This window comes from Oryctolagus cuniculus, chromosome 10 (assembly GCF_964237555.1).
Source record: "Oryctolagus cuniculus chromosome 10, mOryCun1.1, whole genome shotgun sequence".
Taxonomy (NCBI): domain Eukaryota; kingdom Metazoa; phylum Chordata; class Mammalia; order Lagomorpha; family Leporidae; genus Oryctolagus; species Oryctolagus cuniculus.
Window position 1 is genome coordinate 79,219,060 of NC_091441.1, and position 22,887 is coordinate 79,241,946.

Consider the following 22,887-nt stretch of genomic DNA (forward strand, 5'->3'; position numbering starts at 1 on the left):
CTAAAGCTTTCTATCTAAATTTCAAATAAAATGAAAATTTAAAAAAGATAAATAAATTCAAGCAAGTTCATACCAGCATATAGTTGATTTGAGAACATCCATGGTTTGATCTGAAAGCATCTGAAGCCATGAACTTCCAAATAGGATCTCTTGACCTCCATCTAGATATAGTAACTAGACTCCTCCTATACCCCATCTTGGATTAAGACAGCTTGTTTCCAAGTACATACTTTCAGTAATGCACATATTTTGTCCAGAAGAGATAAACTTGGAACCCACTGCTAAAGATTAATTATTTTATCAATTTTAACTGGTTGGTTAACTCTGCTATGATTCCTTTTCCATCTGTAAATCAGGGGTAATAATGTACTTACCCCACAAAATTGTTTGCAAATTAAATAATTCATATGATGTGTATAGAAAATATAAGTGGTCAATAGATGTCAGCACATCTTATACTTGTAGTTTGTAGTTTGTAATGTCTAAGTAACAAGATGTCAGTCTCATGGAAATGACCTGAGAATTTAAAGATACAGAATTAACAGGGAGGGCAAGGCCTTTAATGCAGGCAGGAGCTTCACTGAGCAACAGAACACAGCAGTAGAGACCATGGAAGTATGGGCAGGTACAAAGGCAGGGTGCCTTGTACCCTTTTTTCAACACTGTACTTCTGAACGAATATATCCTCTCCTATCTTAGTATATCCTCTGAGAAAAGGGAAAGGAAAATAATCTCTAAAATTTCATTAAATGGTTCACAAGCCATTTCCCCCTCTTCTAAGTAGAACCATGTTGCATGATTCAAATGCTCCTAATGAAAGATTTTCACAGCTCTGTTGATTAATGTCGACTGCAATGGTGGTTTCTGTTTCAAATCCATTGCTGTTCTCCACTTTATCCTTAAATGATTCTAGAAAAGGCTGCAGCAGGTCAGAAATAACCCCTAATAAATAATTCTCAGGCAACATGGTTTAGATGTGTTCATGAGGGCATCCCTACTGAAGTTTGTTTATTCGTTTCACACTGAAGAAAAAGACACCAAAGTGAAAAAGAGGCATGTAATGAGAAAACTGATGTAAAAGTGCCAACGTGTAAAGGGATGCTGGGGAACAGAAATTCATTTAGAGATAGGCATTTGCCATAGTGGTTAAGATAATACTTGGGGCCGGCGCCGCAGATAAATAGGCTAATCCTCCGCCTGCAGCGCCGGCACACCGGGTTCTAGTCCCGGTCAGGGCGCCGGATTCTGTCCCGGTTGCTCCTCTTCCAGTCCAGCTCTGCTGTGGCCCGGGAAGGCAGTGGAGGATGGCCCAAGTGCTTGGGCCCTGCACCTGCATGGGAGACCAGGAGAAGCACCTGGCTCCTGGCTTCGGTTCAGCGCAGTGCGCCGGTCATGGAGGCCATTAGAGGGTGAACCAACACAAAAAGGAAGACCTTTCTCTCTGTCTCTCTCTCTCACTGTCCACTCTGCATGTCAAAATAATAATAATAATAATACTTGGGATGCTCAGGGTACCTAGGTTTCAGTCCAGGTTCTGCTTCTGATTCCAGCTTCCTGTGAATGTGCACCATGGGAGGCAATGGGTGATGGCTTAAGTACTTGGCTCCCAGCCATCCACATGGGAGATAAAGACTGAGTTCTTGGCTCTCAGTTTTGACCAGGCTGTTGCAGGCATTAGGTGTGAACCAACAGATGGGAGATCTGTGTCTCTTTCTCTCTCTTTCAAATAAAACTAATTAAGTCAATGAACAAAATGACATGAGAACTAAGATTTGAAGGGTATGCAGGAGTTAAGCAAAGAAAGGTTTCAGGAAGGAAGGGATAAAGAAGAATAGGAGTCTCAATGATCTGAAGCAGATCTCTATCTTGATGTCTCTGACACCAAGGAGCACTCAAAGAAATCCAGCAATTGTAGGAGGGCAACTTACAACTAAAGATACTTATCCTAGCTTTGGACTAGGGCATGGCAAGATGGGATGAGGTGGGAAAAGATAACTACAGCCCTGGAGTTACTATAACTTGAGGCTGTAGGTGACATAGAAATCTGTGCATGAGAATCATTTTCCAGAGTTTTCACCTTAGCTTGAACCAGAAGAGAAATGATTTGCAGCAGCAGCTGTAAATACAGGGAGTTGACATGTAAACTTTAAGCTTCCGAGTACAGATATGCCTTCACAAGTATTTATGTTACAGTCACATTGGCCTCAGAATGAAAACCAAATGGCAAACAATAAAATCTTTTCAAGACAACCAATTCTGGCTGGCAAATAATTGCAATTCTGAGCCCATTGGTAAAAATGAAGGCTTTTTCTTTTAATTTCAGGTGCCCCTGTAGAGTTCCACAGATCAACAAAGGTCTTCAATCTTCCTGGATTAACCAATAGCCAAGAAGATGGCAATAAATATGGGAGCTCATTACGCCAGCTGCTTTAAAAATAACAAATCAGTAGCTAAACACACATATCCTATAGCCAGAATACTGGATTTAGATCCTATCTCTATCACCGCCAACCAATGTGAAATTGGGCAACTTATTTAACCTCTTTCCTCAGTTTCCACACCTGAGAAATGGGGTTATCTATAGCGTCTATGTCATAAGGCTGTTAGTAAGATTAAGTGAGTTACTTCAAAGCCAGTACAGTAAGTGCCCAGCCGAAAATAAAGCAATATTTGTCATTAAGAGAGTGATTGTTAATCCTCCATACACTCTGTAGAAAGTCCTATTGCACATATAAGCATGAGAGAACATGAGAGAGCTAAATAAAGGGCAGAGCTGGGATTCAAACACATGCTTCTAGCACTCTGGATTCTTCCCACTGCTATAATGCGTTCTCTCTAAGCACTGGCGAATGAGTGTGTGAATGCAAGAAAAGGAGGAGAAGCCAGGGTTGCATTTTCCAAGAAGGGTTGAGAACTTAACAGCAGTGAGTTCACCCAAAACCACTTTCTTCACAAGCTTGTAGCCCTTCTACTGTTCATTCTCTCTCTCTCTCTCTTTTTTTTTTGGGGGGGGGGGCAGGCAGAGTTAGACAGTGAGAGAGAGAGAGAAAGAGAAAGAAAGGTCTTCCTTCTGTTGGTTCACCCCCCCAAATGGCCACTACAGCCAGCACGCTGCACCAGTCTGAAGCCTGGAGCCAGGTGCTTCCTCCTGGTCTCCCATGTGGGTGCAGAGCCCAAGCACTTGGGCCATCCTCCACTGCCTTCCCGGGCCACAGCAGAGAGCTAGTCTGGAAGAGGAGCAACCAGGACAGAATCCGGCACCCCAACCAGGACTAGAACCCAGGGTACCGGCGCCGCAGGTGGAGGATTAGCTGCCAAGTGAGCCGTGGTGCCGGCCATAATGTTCACTGTTTAATTTAAATGTCATTCCTGAAGAATTCTGTCTACTCACTACCCTGAGCCCCTGGACTAGGTCAACTCTTTTTGAAAGCCACTGGACTCTTTAAAGATTAATACTAACCAGAACTATACTGAAATTGTGAAGTGAACTGTTTAGAAGTCATCTTTTCCTGGAGGATGTATTGCATAAACACAGGAAACAGATTTATCTTATTTGCCTAGTCTCTCATTATAGCCAGTGCTTGCAACAGGGGCTCAATAAAAGAAGGAGGGAAGGGAGCTGGGAAGGAGAGAAGGAGATACAGATGGATGGAATTTTAATGTTGTTAGGAACCATAGATGTAAAAGTGAATGGGTACTAGTGTATAACAAACCGGCAGTTGAAGTAAAAGATAAAGCCTAAATTAAAATGCTTATTTTTCTAAAATCAAAATAAGGTTATGCAAAGTATTTCTTAAATATTATTTCTCCATTAGATTTAGAGGAATCTGAATGTGTGTATTTTGGTGAGGGATATTGATTTTTATTCATAAACACCAAACCAGTAAATCAATAGATTGAGGTTGTCTGCTCAGAAAGTTAACTTTTCTCAGTCCACTGGAAAGAGTACAGTGTCCACATATTCTCATCTGGAGTTTGGAATTCTAATTTAATCCTCAGCCCAAATATACCAATGAGTTTAGGGCACTTAAAAATTGAACCTTAACCAGGTGACCACTGCTTTAGCAGACAGAAGCAGCATTATTCTCATTTAAGCTACAGTGACTCTTAATATCCACTTGCCTTGTCCACTCTTTGACCTCCAAGTAACACCACTACATAGCTCTGAGACAGACTCTTAGAAGTCCTGATTGAAAAAAAGACCAACAATAAGGAAGAGTTGATGATATCTTCAATCCCAGTTATTCTGCTTCAGTACTAGATTACCGTCACCAGGTCCTATCACTACACCTTCACAGCAAAACAACTCTGAGGTGGACTGTAAAGCCATTTGAGCGTCACACCAAGCAACCATTTTTTTTATCCCTTACCCTAAATTCATGTATCTTCTCATAACTTGAGCATCTCTGGAGTCAAGAATTGTGGTGTCACATTTTCAATTTTAGGTGTGGCATGGTTTTTATATTTTCCAAATGAGGAAGAACACCCATGAGTATATATTCATTGGTCTTATGTGCTTTGTAGAAGATACAACATTTACCAAGCTAAAAAAAAAAAAAAAAAGATGCTCCTGGTCTTGTGAAACATGTGCCAGAAAGCTTAAGTGACATCATTCATTCACTCACTCTCTCTACAGGGCCTATATCATGTCACTATACACTGCCCTGAAAACTCTACACACTGAATTTGTCCTGTTAGTCATGAGAAAAAAAGTTCATGGTAAATGAAATTAAAACATAAATTTATTTTGGTGGCCAAAAAAAAGATTTGAAAAACATGAGTACAAAAGGCCTTCAAAAAGTTCCTGTAAAGTGCATATTATAAGAAAACTATGCATGGATTTCATAAGTTTTTGTCCCTAATCTTATCTTTTAATTCCATTTTTTCACAAGCATTTTGAATTATTCCCACATTTACTGTGTGTCATCCATGCACTATTTTGTCCACACACAACGTGGAGCTTTTGTGAAAAGTCTACCTGGGGCCAGCACTATGCTGCAGCTGACTAAGCCACCACACGCAAAACCTGCATCCCATATCAGAGTGCTAGTTCAAGTCTCTGATGCTCTCTTCTGGTCCAGCTTCCTGCTAATCTAATGCACCTGAGAAAGCAGCAGATGATAGCCCAAGTTCCTGGGCCCCAGGATCGATTCAAGGCTCTTGGCTTCAGCCTTGCCTAGCCACAGCCATTGCAGTCATTTGAGGAGTGAACCAGAAGACAAAAGATATCTTCCTCTGTTTCTAGCTCTCTGTCATTCTTTCAAAAAATAAAATAAATCTTTTTTTTACAAATGAGAAGTCTGCCTTCACACAGCTTATAGACTTGTCGGGAAGAATTAAAAAAAAAAACTGCTATTTAGTAAAGTAATTGAAGAAGTATAGGTAGTGATAAGAACTATGAAGAAATTAGGATGTTTAAAGATAGATTACGAGAATGACTAAACTAGCTAAACAATCTGGGAATAACCTATCAATATAGTAATGAAAGTCTTTTAAGAGGGGCCAGTGCTGTGGTGTAGAGGGTTAAACCTCTGCCTGCAGTGTTGGTATCCCATATAGGTGCCGGTTCAAATCCTGGCTGCTCCACTTCTGATCCAGCTCCCTGCTAATGTGTCTGGGAAAGTAGTGGAAGATGACCCAAGTGCTTGGGTAGCTGAACTCACGTGAGAGACTGGGAAGAATCTCGTCTCCTGGCTTCAGCCTGGCCTAGCCCTGGCCATTTGCAGCCATCTGGGGAGTGAACCAGCAGGTGGAATGTCTCTCTCTCTCTATCTCTCTTTATATCTGCCTTTCAAATAAATAAGGCTTGAAAAAACAAAGTCTGTTGATGATCAAAGAAAAAAGTTTTGTAGGCATTACAGATAGATTGTATTCAAATAGACACCACCCTAGACTGAGAATGAAATGAGCTACAGGCTTCCAGCGGTGTTTGTATTTGAGCATTTATTAGGACGCTAAAGAACTGCATTTCCAAAGCCATTAATTGGGTTTTCCCCTACATGTCTTCTAAGGATAATTTTTGCAATATCAAGATATTACCATCTGTCAAATCTATTCAAGTAAGTTATCATATACAGAACAAACTATAGGACATAAGCACAATAGAAAGAAAAAAACTTCATATGGCAAAAAACAATAAAGTCAGAGATTGGAGAGTCATATAACTGGGACTGAATAAGTATCATTTAGAATGTTGTTGTGAGTAAGGATTTTACAGACAAAATGGTTCCATGGGTGGTAGGGAATGATATTTAGATAAGCAAACAGAAAAAGGTGATGCATTTTAGGTGAGGAGAAGAGTATAAACAAAGTCACAAAATTTATCTATGTATCTATCTATTGATGTATTTGTCTATCCTTCCATTATTCAGTCACTGCTCCAGGTATTTTTCACACATTATCTCATTCAGTCCTTAAGACAATCAATAGGTAACAAACAATTTGTCATTATCCCCATTTGTTTTAGGTCAGGTTGCTTAGAAATAGAGCTTAAAGCAGAAATGCAAGAAAATCTCATCTAGCCCCAGCCTAGGGTAAGGAGAATGAAACACCTAAGTCACACAATTTCAGGAAACACTAGTTCTAAAAGAGTTGCCCAACTTGCTTGATCTGACTGTGGGTGCCTCCTTACATTTTGTGCTCTAGGTGCTTGCTTCACTCTCCTCACTGCAGTCTGGATCCTGGAATAAATTCTTTAGGATAAATCTATAATAGAAAAAGCAAAGCAAAAGATAGAGAAGGTAAACCAAAACAAAAAGCAATCAAGAATGTGGTCCTAGACAAAATCTAGCCTGGGTCTGCTCCATGGCAGGAGTGTTATCCTGGAGCATAAATTACATGACAAAATGATACAGGGGAGCTTGGTTTTTTAATTTCCCAATCAGTCAATCCACTGATTGCTCCTGAAGGAATAGGTATAAACGCAGCTCAAAACAGCTGTGGGCTGGGTACATGGATAGCTACAGGGGGTCTGGATGGGGCACTAACTGCATTTATCACATCACTTTGAAGAATAATATTAATGGAGGTAGAAAATCATTCATACTGTCTCTGGGGAAGCCCTGATGTTTTGGCATTGGCCAATATTCCTGGTGTAAATACTCCCACTATGTCTGATTGCAAACTTTCAATGTAATCAGTGAATATGGAATTGGGAAGATGTCCACAATCAACTCCGGGGAACTCCAGCATACCACTCCATGGAACTAGGCAATTTAGCGAGAGACTCATAAGGAAACCAGAATTTCACTTCAGGCAAGCACATCAAGGCATATCCACAGCATGCATCAGCAAACTGTTTTCTGTAAAGGGCCAGATAGTAAATATTTTTTGCTTTGTGGTCTCAGTTGTGACCACTCAGTTCTGTTGTATGGCAAAATCAGCCACTTACAATACATTAAAAAAAACATGTTTGTGTACAGAAATGGGTAATGGGTCAGCTTCAGTTCATGATTATATTTTTCCAACATCTTACGTAGGTATGATATAATTATTTTTATAAAAACATCTTTTTAATTATTGATCCAAGCCAGCACCAGAATAAGGCAAGAAAGGTACTCAGAACACAAAATCTAAGAAGAGACTTCCAGGATCGTAAAAGTGTTCAACTCCTTAGATTTGTTCCCTGGATGCCTCTCTTGTCTGATCCTTTGGTTCTGTTACTGAGTCACCTCAACCAGATTTACAGGTGTATTTATCATTCAGTTGTTCAAAACAAAAACACTAAAACAGAAAGTGATTTAACATGTGAAATTAAGAGCTTGCAAAATCATTGGAAGGGCTAAAGAATAAGGCAAAGGAAATCAACCACACTGACAAACTGGTCTTCCAGGGAAGCCTCAATATGTGCCTGATTCAAGAATGTGGCAAACATGAAAGCTGCCCACAGAACTGCTAAGTCCAAAGACACAGTGATACAGGTATGATGCAAGATCAGGACCATCTCTACCACCACTCCACACCCAGGAAGTTAATGAATAGCAGTATAACACTGCTGCCAACAACTCCAACATCTTCAGGCTCACACCTGCCAGCTATAAAGACAGGAGATACAGGAAGATACCCCCCCTTCTTCCACCTCCAAATGGTACCTGTGTGCACCTGTGTGTACCTACTTTTCTTCTAAAACCCTAGCTGCAAGAGAGTCTGGGAATTGCAGATTGCAGCTATACAACCAATGACATTAGAAGAAGGGTGAAATGCATGCTACACAACAACTGACCATGTCCACCAGAATGAGCACCCTAGTAAGTGCCTTATTTGTCCACAGCTTAAGAGTACTTGTCCAAAAAAAAAAAAAAAAAAAAAAGAGTACCTGTAACCTAGCAGGTTTGAGAAATTTCCTCTGTCAAGTCCAATTCTAGCCAGAATTTCTTATTAGTAAAAGAAACACCATTGCTTCCTCTCCCATTCCAGTTCTTCTATTTTTGCATAAATGATAGGACAGGTGATAGAGAACAGAAATTTACAGCTGAGGGCTAGAGAAGGAATGCGTGAGCTCCAGGAAAGGACTGCAGCAGAGATGAAGAACTGGGTGAAGGAACGCAGGGAGTGGTAGCAGCCGGTAGAAGAAAGAACAAAATTAGGAACAATATCAGACAATAAAAGATTGGCAGCTGCTAAGGAGTGAATGTAAAGGGAAAGCGCTGAAAATGTCTTTCATGGATCATTTGCCTTAAGGAAATCATTGCCTTGAGACCACCATATCTATTACTAATGGAGGAAAAATGCTGGCATCAATCTCTGAGGTCAGAGATGTATGGAATTAACTAATACTAACTATATTACGAATACACAGTGTTCTACACACTGCTATGTGTAATCGTTTCTATGGAGAAACAAAATTTGAGTCAATAGAGTTATTTTTCTTTAAAAATGTTTGAATCTATAAGCTATGCAGATACTTAGCATAAAATTATAAATTATAATAATAAAACAAACACTCATAAATCCAGCACCTAATTCAGGAATTGTACAGCTAGAGCTGCCATTGTGTTTACCTTGAAATCTTGACCCTTTCCTCCTCTTCCATTCAAAGGAACCATTATCCCAAAGTTTATAATTTTATTACCTTGCTTTAAAATTATGCAGATATTACATATGTATGCAGCACAAAATAATTCAAAGTTTTCATACCCCAGTTTACTTCTAATTAATAGAAATTAATGGTCTTGTTAACAAATGTCTTTCAAAACCTATTCATCTGAATTAGAAAATAAGCAGAAGTCATGGTATTTCCAAGAAGCATAGGAAAAAGCAAAGTAGCTTTGTAAATGAACACTTACTTCACCTTACTAATTTGAGCAAGTTTTCATTTTTAAAAAGGTAATTTAATCATAAAATCCTTTTAGACATACTAGCCTATTAAAACAGTGGCTAATTTTCACTATTTTTCACAAACACCAGTCACGGAGTTAATGAAATTAAGCTCCCTTCATTTCTCTCAAATCCCCCCCACAATGAAGAAATGTAACATACAAAACACAGTTTAAATACATGGCTGATTTTCAGGACTTGGGGCTTCACTGATTTGTCACACTGCCTCTTAACAACATATTTGTATTTTGCAAAATGTGTAATTTTTTTAGCCCCTGAACAAATATATTTACATAACTGTGTCTAACGAGAAATTACATTTAACTTCTCAGAAATGACAATAACTAAAACCTGAACTGCCAATTCCACTTCATTAGTGTGGTAGAAATGCATTCCAAATGTTAATAAAAATTCCAACATGCTGATAAATTAGAGCTTCTAAGGAGCATGTGACACCTTGGTTAATATATTCAACCTCAATTATATTTCTCTTCAGCACCCTGTTATCTGGAACCTTTGCTGGCAATCAGAGGTGCTGTTTTTCAGCGGCCAATTTTCTAGATAATGTAGCTTATCAACACTGTGGGTAAACTTGCCAATGGAATCAGGCTGCACTGAACCACACACACGCTAATTGCATCCCTTTTTTATGCATATTTACAGACTGTCACTTCAAAGAAATCAGTGGCCCATTGAGGCACCCAGTTAGCTGGAAGAATTGCCTCTTGCAAATGAAAATTAGCAAACAAGCTAGTGATAAATATGAAATGAACAAAGTATAAAAATACTGTTTTGTTCCGAAACTTCCTTGTCATCCCAATTTACACTCCCAATAGAAGGAGTTTTGAACGTAGGGATTTACCTTTTGTTTCAAATGAAGACAGAAAGAATTCTTCCTTAAACCTACTAACTAGGTAAAAACGTATTAGCTTTTCCCTCTTCTCCCACGCCACCCCCAGCCCAAATTTCTATTCATATAAACAGGTTATTAAATCCCATATTAGATTTGCTTTGGAGTTTGAATAGACAAATGACATGTTAACACTTCAGAAACAATTAACCCTGGGAACTTAATTAAGTTCTTCTGACTTTAAGGAAGCACACTTCAAAATGATGTTTCTAAACTCTACAAGTTTGCCCATGAATAGCAGAGCTTTCCTTTTCTAAAGTATTCATAAGTTCTACTTAACAGCAGAAAGCTTTGCCTGGCTATATATGGATAAAGAGTCTGATATTATGAATCTGCTGTACTACGACTACCTTGGGGTATAAAAAATACAGGGACCAAAAAATAACGATAATGGAAAAGACTTCCCCCAAAGTCCCAAACTCTCAGTACATAAAAAAGGGAAGATGATTTTCTAACCACATCTGCGTAGCTCAGCACAATCAAATACACTCACTTTGGTCTGTGTGTTTGTCTGAAATCCTTTTCCTTGATTTAAAGAATAATATTTTGAAATCTTTCACCCCTACAACAATGTTTTTAAAGTAATATTAAGTTTTGAAAAGCATGTCATTTTAATATAGCCAGGTCATTTTAATATAATTTAAAATAAAACACATACCAATTAAACTATAAATACTTTTAAAGGTCCTGTGCCAATCGGAGTGATTTAGAGTGGCAAAACTCAACAAATAAATGGCACTTAAACTCTTAGCTTACAGCTAAGGTTCAGTGATACTTTATTTGGTTTGGAGTACTAAGTATCATTCCCACTCAATGTCACAATTTCAACCAACTCCCCAATTCCTCATCACTAACATTAGATATACAATGCCATTTCAGTTTTGTTATCTTGCTTTGCTTTGTTTTTTTACAGAGCTAGAGCAACAACATAAATATTGATATGAAGACTGAGAAAACATTGCTATTTTAAGAAACATACTACACCTCCATGCCACCTGCTCATTTTTTTCCATAAGAAAAGCAGATTCTTTAGCAAATTAGTGCTCATCTGTGTGCACTAATTTAGACAATTGTTTTACATAACTTTCCAAATTACAGTGTGATTGTGTGTTTATATGTCTGTTTCCCTCCTTGCAGATAAGAATCTAGTTTTCTGGAAAGATGAATAAGATAGAGATGCCAACATCCAGGAGGTCCTGGTGCGAAGGGGTGAAAAGACACTTTGTACAGCCATCATGTACCAGGGGCGGAACAAAGAGCCATGGGCTACAAAGAAGGGACCTGTTTGTTCTGCCAGAGGGTCTGAGAAAGAAATCACACAATAGATGACATTGGAATCAGACCTTAAAAGATAAGTAAGATTTCACCCTGGCAGGGAAAGACATTTCAGGCAGATTGAACCACACAAGCAAAACAGAAGATAAGAAAATAAATGGACCATTCATGGAAGAGAGATTTTCAGTAATGCTGAAGCTTGGGTTGTGGCGGGGGTGTGGAGAGTGGTATGGAGGGGAAGAGAACAGGAACATCCACACTATGTAGAAGCAAAGTGAAAGATATAAAAATTCCACACATAACTATGCCACCTTTACCTTTTGTACATTTTTACTCTGGAGAAGACAAAATCTGGGGAAGGTAGTGTATACACTTCTAGAATCTAAAAGTGCCAGTTATGAAGACTAACTGAAAGATACCCTGATTAAGAAAAAAATCATAATTAATTTTAATTTTTGAAGCTCATCTTTAGTGCTATCAGATTCTGTACATATCTACTCAATGAAGGTTAGGATCTGTCTATAATACAGTAAGGTTCTTTCATAAGACATATAAGAAAAATCTTATAGTTTTCCAAATGGGCACATAGAGAAATGTGTCTCAATCACTCTTGAATTAAAATAAATATTAATAAATGTCTCTGGATCCTAAAGGGCTAACTAAAACTTCATTCACTCTATAGTCCTAAAAATGATCAGAGGAAGAGACAGGAAGTATATTTAATGTGGCAGAGGCTATAACATTTCTCTAAAAACACATCTCAAAAAGATGTGTTTTTTGACATCTCAAAAAGCAACTTTTGTGAATATGTAGAAAATACTAACAAAATTTTAAGAGTTACATAATCCCAAAGGCAGTCATTGGTTTTCAGAGAAATTTTTTAATTGATTGATGATATTCACTATTTCTTAGCCATGATATAATACAGATATTGCTCTTAAATGATGAAAGGCAAAAGAATAATGGTAGTAACAATAATATAGCAGCAGCTAACAATTTTAGTATGCTTACCAGCTACAAGGAAGGGAGCCAAGGACTTTACTTACAGGATCTCATCTAATCGTTAAAACATGAAGTAGGTATTTTTAGCCTTGTCTTTTATACAAGAACCTGAGGTCAGTTTTTCTGGTTAAGGAAGGAAGGTTGTAGGAGAGTCAATGGCAGAGCCAAGATTCAGATCTGGGTCAGATCCTCCCAAGTTTATGGTTGTATCCATTAGATTATGCTGCCTCATTCTATATAATAGATATTCTTTTTAAAAACAGCTTAGTTGAACTCCACTTACAAAATAAAGATCAAGCAGGATGGAGAACAAAGAGGGAAGGAGTAGAGGAAAGAGAAAGGAGGAAAAGAAAGAGAAGAGAGGGAAAGAGGAAAGAGATGGAAAAGAAAAGGGGGAAAGAGTAAAAGAGGGAAGAGAAGGGTTGGGGGAGTCAGCTAACTAAGAATCTCATTTCTCATGCTGTTACAACATGTCCCACTTCCCACTGTTCACATTTGATTAATCCTCTTTCCTCCAGCGTATCTCTGATAGACTGTAAACTCCATGGGTGCAGGAACTACATCTGTATGGGGTGCCACTGAATCCCCTATGGCTAGCACAGAATTTGTAAATAGCAGGCACTAAATGAGTGAAATACAATATATTTTCTTTCTCTTCATGGCTTGAATGTTTCACTTTTCAAGTTGTCATGTTCTATATTGCCTCAAAAAGAAATATGCCAACACCTAAGTCTTCGAGGCTAAAACAGTTTCATTATTATACTGCACCTGCACATTTACAATTACAAATTGTTAACGTCTAAATAACACCATTTTGCTGTTGCCTTTAGTATGGGTCCCAAACATTCGACCACTGGAGATCTGTAGAATGATGCTATCCCAATTTTTTATTCATTTCCAACTGGACAAACAAAATAAAGTGTAGAGTTCCTCTGCCTCCTTTTAACTTTGTAAAATGAAATTCCCTGTGAGGCAATTTGAGGATAACACCACAACCAGAAATTTCACCACTCTTAACATTCCAGAGAAGTCAAAGCTCACTTTAATCTTTTTTCTTTCCAATCTAAACATTTACGTTTAGCCCAATTAGGAATGAATTTCAATAGGGCTATTGGCCCATTTCATACTGTCTATTGAGAAATCTTAATTTTCAGTATGTAAACATTTTCTATACATTCAAATCTGTAAAACTTCATAGTTATTTCATAAATGAAAATAATCTAGCAGCTAAAAATATGTGTCAACTATTTGGCCTTCATATGCTAAGCTTGTTGTTTCTTTTGTTTGTACTTTGTAAGACACTTGTTTTGCACCATGACCCATATTAGTTTTTTTTTCCCTTCTTGCCATTCTGATGTTTTTTCCTTTTCCCCCTTTTCCTAAGCCTTTTGCTTTTTAGGTTAAAGCTGAAACTTTTATCCATTTTCTCAGATTCTCCCTTCATTCCCTAGTCAGGAAGAGAGTTGTTCTTTGTGTTAGAATTATACACCAGACCCACAGAATGGAGGGTAAGCACAAAATAAATTCCAACTCAGAAAAAAAAAGTGTTGTTTGAAGAGTATGGCTGTGGAAAGTTCACTGAGCTCAGGATGGAATAAACAACTGGAACTAACTTGGGAGCAAGAATATTCTCAGAGCAAAAGCCAAGCTGGTAGCCCGAGTGAAACAGAATGTCCTGAACATCAATTTTGTTTTCATTTCAAGGAATTAAGTCTTCACTGATTATTTTGATCTGAGTGGTCCATTTTGGAGTTTGCTAAACTCAGTAAAATCTGGAACAACTTTAATAAAATGTAAAAATGAAAAGAGTTTACTTAATACTCAAAATAAAGAAAGGGAAAGGGGAGAAAGATAAAAGTCCTTTTGAAAGTTTTAAAAAATTGATAAAATATAATTTGTTCTGAATATTTTTGACATAAATTACCCTATAATTGCCATTTCTGCAAGGTGTCTCAATTATGATACTACAATGTGGCTGTTTAAATGCCTATACATTTGTCTGAAGAAGAAAAAAAGCCACAACATTGTCTATTAAGTGTCAAAACGCCTTTTCTTTCTACAGAGGGCTTGGACAGAACTCAGGAAATACTTCAGCTGGAAAAGAAATGCTAAAAGCTACCCTTCAAACTACTGGAAAACCTATTATCAAATGTTAAACCTTTAAGAAAAAAATCCATGAATGTCCCCCACATGATTACATACCTTTGTTTAGCAAAGGTTGATGATCATTGATACCCAAAGACAAAATAACAATGGTTGCAATCTAACTGCTAATTAGGAATCAAAGATGCTTAAATTAAGAAACTCAAGGGGAAACAGGTATTTGATTACATATGTTCTCTCAAGGCCAAAACCACATTTACTTACAGAAAATGCAGTAGATGTTTCTCTTTATCACATCTCTAAGTCATAATGTCAGCACTTTGGATGCTGCTAAGCTGTCACTGTGTGTGAGAACCTAAAGGGGGGGGGGAGGGGGAACCAAGAGCATAACTTTCCCCTCAGAAGAAAACACAGTGTGGAAAAGTGTACATAGTGTATATGCATATGCAGACAACCTTTCACTATTTCTTTCGGTTCACAGGACATAATGAGAATTAATTAGCACATTCCTAAATCATTAGCCCCAATTTCCTCTCTAATGTGTGCATCTACGCATAACTGAAGATTTTGTAAAGAAAAGAGACAGAAACCAGAAAGCTGGGGTCAGAGGCAGATGTGCAGATGTGCTGTGATTGTGCCTCTTTGTGATGCATAATTACAAACGATTTTAATTCAACCCCTTCACTATGAGCTATCCCCCCCTTTTTTCAGTTCTAAATATGGTACCTACAAGCCCCCAAATTTATTTCTTACAGACTCGGAAGATTTAAAAATTTCTCCAAAATGCCACATGTCAGTCAAAAAAGAAAATGATTGGCTTTTAACATTATAATTTAAAGCACATTCACTAAAGGGTATGTTTTCATTAAAAACTTAACCCTTTTTTAAGCTCATGCATCTGGGGCTTTACAGAACATACTGAAAACTTAGGCTTCTACCTTCATACCCTTCTGCAAAACAGGAACTACAAATAAAAAGCATAAAATTGCAATAGTAGTAGTTCATGCTAATATGAAACTGTCCTTCAATATACATCTTAATAGAGTATTGACTATTCATTTTTTGGAAGACACAGAAGAAAATCAAGAGCCTATGAGTTCCATCTGTACATGCTTAAAAATTAAATCTAATTGGTAAGCTTTAAGTAATGAATGTATGGAACTTTTTTTAATGGAGTAATTTTATATTCTCTAAAGGGAATCATTTTCTATACACAATTTTTGTACTATGAATAATCACTCTTACATAATGGTAATATACCACTAAAACATGAATTATTTAAAAAGAGCAGAATATTTGGCAATGTAGTCCTCAAACAAGACAATGCCATACAACAAAATTAATGACTGTTCAAAATATTTTATTTATCCTTTTGCTTTATGCTAGCATTTAAAAAATTATATAAATCTATTTATGTGACAGAATTTAATAGGACTATACAAAACAATAGCAGGCATCAAAATTTAATGAAATCCACATCACCACCTGCAATCTTTAAGTATTCTGTCAGTCAATTCCTGCTTGTGATGTATACTGTGTTTATATAAAATGTTACCATGCGGGATGCTGAGTGAGGGCTACATGGTACCTCTCTACTATTTTACAACTTTTTAGGAGTCTACAATTAAAATAATGGGTGGGGGGGAATCCTCTACCTGACTTTTATAAGTTTAACTTTCCAGACATGTTGGATTTTCACATTGCAAGGAATGGAATATATTCTCACTACAATTCAGATCCATAACTTCTATAGAGATTTCTAGAAGAATCAGAAATACATGCTTCAATTAAGTCAAATCAGAAAAGCTTTATATATTATGTATTATATTCTAACACCTGATAAGACCTTGAACTTTTCTCTAATTGTATACTTTTCATTGCCCTGATCTCTTGGTCCATCCACCGCAACAGGCAGAAATGGTGTCTCTCTCATACCTCACTACAGTGAAATTTAGTAGTACTTATTGCTGCTCTAGCACCACCTACACAACCTTGGTCAAACTGCTTAACTTCTCAGCATTCAGTTTGCTCCTCTGTAAAATGGGGATGATTGCAATACCTGTTGCATAGGGTTGCGGTGAGATTAAGTGAAGTCATGAGTGCAAACCACTATGCACATTACCTGGCATCTGGCAAAACACTATGCGTATGCAAGTTGTAAACTTGGGCAGCACTGCACACATACTTCTATCATGCACCAGTAAAGTATTAACCGGGATGGTGCCCTTGAAATGCTGGCTTCTCCTCTTGTTAACTACATAACATAACCTCTTCAGGCAGCAGTTACCTCCTCACTGAAGTGAATAATGATACCTTGTCTAGTCTAAGGTAAGTATCCATCACGAGGCTATTTCATTAATGTTATACATTTCACATTACAAATATGAATTATAACTCTGTTTTCTATACTATGAGGTCCTAAAAGACAAAAGTCAGGTATTATTCTATCTTTCTATCTCTTGGCCACAAAGGCGTTCCATAAACATCTATGAAATTGTCATGGTTAACATGACAATAGGTCTGATCTGATTTCATCATCATTTAAAAAAAATCATCTATTATTTTTCACTTTATGTTTCTGTGTGGGAGCAAACTGTTGAAATCCTTACTTAAGGTATACTAAGCTGATCTTCTGTATATTAAGATAATCGAAAATGAATCTTGATGTGAATGGAAGGGGAGAGGGAGTGGGAAAGGGGAGGGTTGTGGGTGGGAGGGACGGTATGGGGGGGAAGCCATAGTAATCCATTATTCGTACTTTGGAAACTTATATTCATTAAATAAAAGTTTAAAAAAAAAAAAAGAAATTGTCATGGTTAAAAAGCTAATGAATGAAAAATACAAAACATTAACCTTAATAATCTGAACCACATCACAAGGATCATAGGAGTGAAGATGATATTATGGAACCACTTTGGTCACCAAAAATTTCCCTTTTTAGATTAGGGTACTTCTTTAAGGTTTTCAGAGACTGACTATGTAAAAGTAGCCCTCCAGGGATATTGTTAAATTCTGGTTTCCTAACCACAGCAGGCATCCTACAATAATCTTTTCTGTGAATGCCCAAGTAACTATAGTGACTAGGTAATGTCCATGAGGGACACAACAAATCAATGGTAATGCCTCACCTGTCTTTATTAACATATTCCAATGTGCTTCTGGTTAAATAATACTCTTGAAAATTTAACAAATGCCCACAGTAATCACCTCAGCTGCTTCAGTTCTCTGAAACACCCATTATTCCTGTGCTCTCACTTCAGCATTATAAAAGGGCCTCACCATAATCCTGAAGTCATTTAGAGGAGTAGAGTATCATATTCAGGAAATAGTTGGTTTTCTGACAGAAGTACTTATTGACTGTGACTTGACAAACCCTCACACAGATAAATCTAACACCACAATAATTCAATATTTTTTCTGCAAAACAAAAACCATTAGCATTTTATTAGAAGGAATATTTCACATCCCCACCCCCCTCTCTGTCCATTTAAATATGCCACAGATGTAGCACTCTGTGTGGGTTGATAGAAAGTCAAGAATATAATTTCTTGATTAATTGCCATACACAGGATCCAAGTTACGTACAATTTTGGTAGTTAACCCCACCACCTCCCATAAGCGGTTACTGCTAAACCTTCCAAAAAAGCACATTTATGATAAATCACTTGGAACTGTTTAAGTGGATCAGGCCTTAAGTTATTCCTTGGGATAGATCATGTCATTTTCAATGTACGTGAACTACAGGAGAGAAATTTCACTGTAAACCTCTGCTGCGGTATTTTAGTTTCCCTTGCAGGCTTCAGGGAGTCTCAGTCAATATTTCTTATCTTATTTTTAAATATCTTGTGGTCTCAGAAATGGTTGGTGATTCAGAAATTACATCAGGAATCTAAAGATAGACTATGGGCTTATGACTTCAATAAATGCAGCAGTTCTAGAACAGGAAAAGAAAATGCTTGCTGGTTTTAAGACTATTGGGAATCAAAGAGCTATTCTTAGTTTGGTCAGTTAGTTTCTTTCTCCAAAATCAAGTTAGCCTCTCTTCTCAACCATCCATCTACTTAACTGGATGCAGGAATACAAATCACAGGTATTCCTGGATATTTATGTAATGTTAAATTCTAAGCTGTGGATAACTTTTTACAGATTTTGTTTTTCCTCCCACCACACACTGTTTTGTGGCATAGTCTCCTTCTTGGTTATTTTACCAGTGGAGCAAGTGATTTCCTCAAGACAGCAGCAAAGGCAGGGGGAAAACCAGGTCTCAGATGTAGCTGGTGGATATGCCTTTATGTCATTCTCCGTCAAAACATTATTCATTCCACATTTTTATATGGCAACCTCTGGCATAAAAATTCTTGCAGGTGACCTTGTATTCCCATTATATTCCTCCCTTTCCAGTATAAGTACAACTGTAAAAAGTACTTTGTCTTATGTCAAACAGGATTAGTCCACAAATACATAAATGACAAGTAACTGGCACCTCTCACCTTCATGATCAATCCAGACTTTTTTAGCTCCTCGATTTCCCTGAAATTTTTCTTCTTTAACATTAGAATATGTTTCCCCAACAGTGAATTTATTTGGGATTTAGCCAGACAATCATCCTTACTTTAGTTCCAAGAGTGGGAGGATACAGAATTCTGTTACAAATGACAAGTCAATGAATGTGGCTTCCTAGTAAAGAAAAAACAACATCCATTGTTGCTCTTTTCTTTAATCTCACACTCTTCTAATTTAGGAATAATATATGTTAAAATAAATAAAACTATAATTATTTTACTTTGGTTTATATTATCTAAAACTGATAAACATTTAGCACTTTTATAGTCAAAAGTGTTCTACAAAAAGAATTTGATAAAATTCTATATATTTTCTATTCTTTCTAAATACAACATACCATAAGGAAGTCTCCAAAGCATATGCCAATTTTTGTTTGCCTTGTTGTGTGTGTGTGTGTGTATGTGTTTGTATTTTCATTTTGTTTTTGCTTTATAAGTTTCCCTGACCATTCTAGGCTGTCATATTAGACTACAAATCATTTAATAATTGACTCTTAAAGAGTGATTTACTGAATACATGAGAATGAAGGGGGGAGGGGAAACATGAAGAAAAATGTCCTCTAAGTTTTCCTACACATATCCTATAAGTTTCCAGTTGGCTTAACCACTCAACATATTTAAATAACCAACCAACATATTTATTTAACATTCAGCAGATGGACATGATAGGAACATCATGATTTTCAGATGTACTTTTATAACTGCAAGGTTTCTTCTTGCCAGGATCACAACAGGTTCTTAAGGTAAAACCACTCTCACCTACTGTTTCTCCAGTGTTGGAGCAACCCTCAACCTAAACATGTCCACTCAGATTAATTTAAATCCCTGACATTAAAGTGTAAATCAAATCATTCTCTTCAATCTATTTTTTACCCACAGCATAAAAGAGACTATTTTACATGTTAATAGTAATCTGATGTGGTTGTATAAATCTGATATAAATATGATACTGTTTGGAAATGATGCTAATTTAGCTTAAAATGGAGATTACATTTCAACTTGTAAAGAGCAGGAAGGAATATTAGCATTCATGGCTGTTATATAATTTCCCTTTACACTACACAAGTGTTACTCAAAATCTTTTCTGAGCCTCTTTGTCCAAAGATTTCCCATTCTTCCTATAAGAAAAAGGACTTCTCTATTTAAATATAAGTTAAACAGGTGGTACAGACCCTTGAAAAAAAGATTAACAACAACATTATAAATGCATTTTGAAGAAACATTTAAAGTTACAATGTAATAAACTGAACAGAATGTCATAAGAATGTCAAACTGGGCACTGTAAAAATAAATGTTATTCCCAAGGAAAATAAAAAGTCTGCATATTTATGTAACATTCAGCAGATGGACGTGATATTAATATAGGGTTTTCAGTTGTACTTTTATAGCTACTAGATTTTCTTGCCTAACTTGGCAACCCGAGGCACCATTTGAGTTTTGGATTTGGACAATACTGCAACAGATGTCCAGACCAATAAAATAAATTCCTTAAGGGCTATGCTTAATTTGTGTAATTGATCAATTTTGGTTACATAGGCCTCAGCTCACCAGCATGTAACTGCCTTCCTCAAAAGCTTTGCAGTTGGGATTTCATTCCATATGTTAACAAGAGTTTATGGACTCTCTTTGATAATGCTGCAGTTAGAATGGGGTCTGTGGTGACACCTGTTGGCTACACTGGATGAACCAGTGGATGGTTCAGGGGCCTCGGTACAATTGACATTTGGGGCCAATTATTTTTTGTGTGCATTGTACAGGGTTAGTGGTATTCCTGACATCTGCCCACTGGATGCCAGTAGCATTCTGTCTCCAGATATAACAAATAAAAATGCCTCCTGGGGGACAAATATCACCCCAGTTGAGAACTCTTGCCATGGAGCGGATGTTTCTGGGAGGGACACACATTGAAATGACTAGAGAGTACTTACTTTTAAAATTTTTTTAAACAAAATACTTTTCTTTTTGCCTTGATGTCTCTCAATCTTTTTTTTTATTTTATTTATTTATTTATTTTTTATTTTTTTGACAGGCAGAGTGGACAGTGAGAGAGAGAGACAGAGAGAAAGGTCTTCCTTTGCCGTTGGTTCACCCTCCAATGGCTGCCACGGCCGGCGCGCTGCGGCCGGCGCACCTCGCTGATCCGATGGCAGGAGCCAGGAGCCAGGTGCTTTTCCTGGTCTCCCATGGGGTGCAGGGCCCAAGCACCTGGGCCATCCTCCACTGCACTCCCTGGCCACAGCAGAGAGCTGGCCTGGAAGAGGGGCAACCGGGACAGAATCCAGCGCCCCGACCGGGACTAGAACCCGGTGTGCCGGCGCCGCTAGGCGGAGGATTAGCCTAGTGAGCCGCGGCGCCGGCCGATGTCTCTCAATCTAATAATAGTTATACAGACAACTCAAGAAGACTTCAGCCTGAAAGAGGATATTCATAATACATGTACTTGAACACCACCTTCATCACCACACTCAGGCGGGTGCTAATTAAGACATGGATTTTGAAACCCAACTCTAAATGTTCATCATTCACCTATTAAACTTGCCAGAGTTGCTATGTTAATTATCTCCCCGTATCCTTGATTTAGCATAATACGGCCTGCAGCCTGTGACAGAAATTAAAGGAAAGACCAGTGACCTCTTTTGTGATTGTGCTAATAACTACATGATAATAAATTAGTTTTCAATTTTCAGAAGACTTTACATGGTAAAAAAAATGGAGCAAGTACATGATATACAAACTTGATAGAAGATAGCTGATCAGCACCAAGTTTGAATCTTCTTATTTAAATTAGTTCCCAATCAGTGTAAACAGGAAATTGAGGTAAACTACAACATTATTCACCTGGTTCAATACATTAACAAAAACAATAATAATGAAAAGATAATGTTATTTTGCATTTTACATTGGCCATTTTAGCAATAAAATCCTATTCCTACGACTTTTTCAGGAATAGAGAAAACTTTGACACACACACTGTGCATGCACAATGCATAATCCACCACACACAAAAGATTTTTCCAGTAAGATATACTGACTTGAAGAATTTCTACTAATATCAGAATAAAAACATGTGAAGTAAAATGACTCATCCAATAGCAAAGAAGTGCCATGACTTCTTGGCATGTTTTGTGCCTTCCTTACATCTGCTCCTGCCTCTAACAGCTTTCTTCCCTTGGCTGGCAAAACACAAATAAGAATGTACAGGAAGCATGGCCCCACTCTGATGTACAATAATATTTAGCTAATTAGAAGAATCCTCCAGCTCATTATGCTAGGCAGTAGGAAGTAAGAAACTACATGGAAGCATGACACTTGCTAAGCCCTACGATGGTGTCAAAGCTGAACTGGCATCACTTTCTCTCATTTCTTTATATACTTGGTTGGAGTGCAATTTCATTCCTTTAAAATCAGTCTTGACTTTCAGAGGGAATGATCCCTTGAACACTGCACCATCTTCTGGCCAATTGTTGAACTACAAGTTCTTAATTAAAATGTAAAAACCCAGTTTTCTGAGAATGACTGCCAAATTAGTACTTGGTATATTATTCCTGTTTTAAGACAGCACGATATATAGATAAGAAACACAGGACAAATTCTCATTTAATTAAAACTAAGTGGGACTCTGTATAAATGAAAACTAAGTGGGACTCTGTTTTAATACAGTCTCAATTTTTTATCCCCCAAGTATTGTCGAAAGCAGTTTTACCACTTGGCACTTGAACT

The 22,887-nt window shown here is 37.4% G+C and overlaps 1 long non-coding RNA gene across 1 annotated transcript in view; it reads right to left on the reverse strand.

The window, feature by feature from the left end:
* LOC138844078 (uncharacterized) overlaps window positions 1–22,887 on the reverse strand; it is a 292,978-nt gene that overhangs the window by 233,163 nt on the left and 36,928 nt on the right. The window contains exons 3-4 of the long non-coding RNA XR_011379483.1: window positions 19,096–19,282; window positions 17,885–18,022 (exon numbers count right to left, since the gene is read on the reverse strand). This is a non-coding gene — a long non-coding RNA (uncharacterized lncRNA). The remainder of the gene's footprint in view (window positions 1–17,884; window positions 18,023–19,095; window positions 19,283–22,887) is intronic.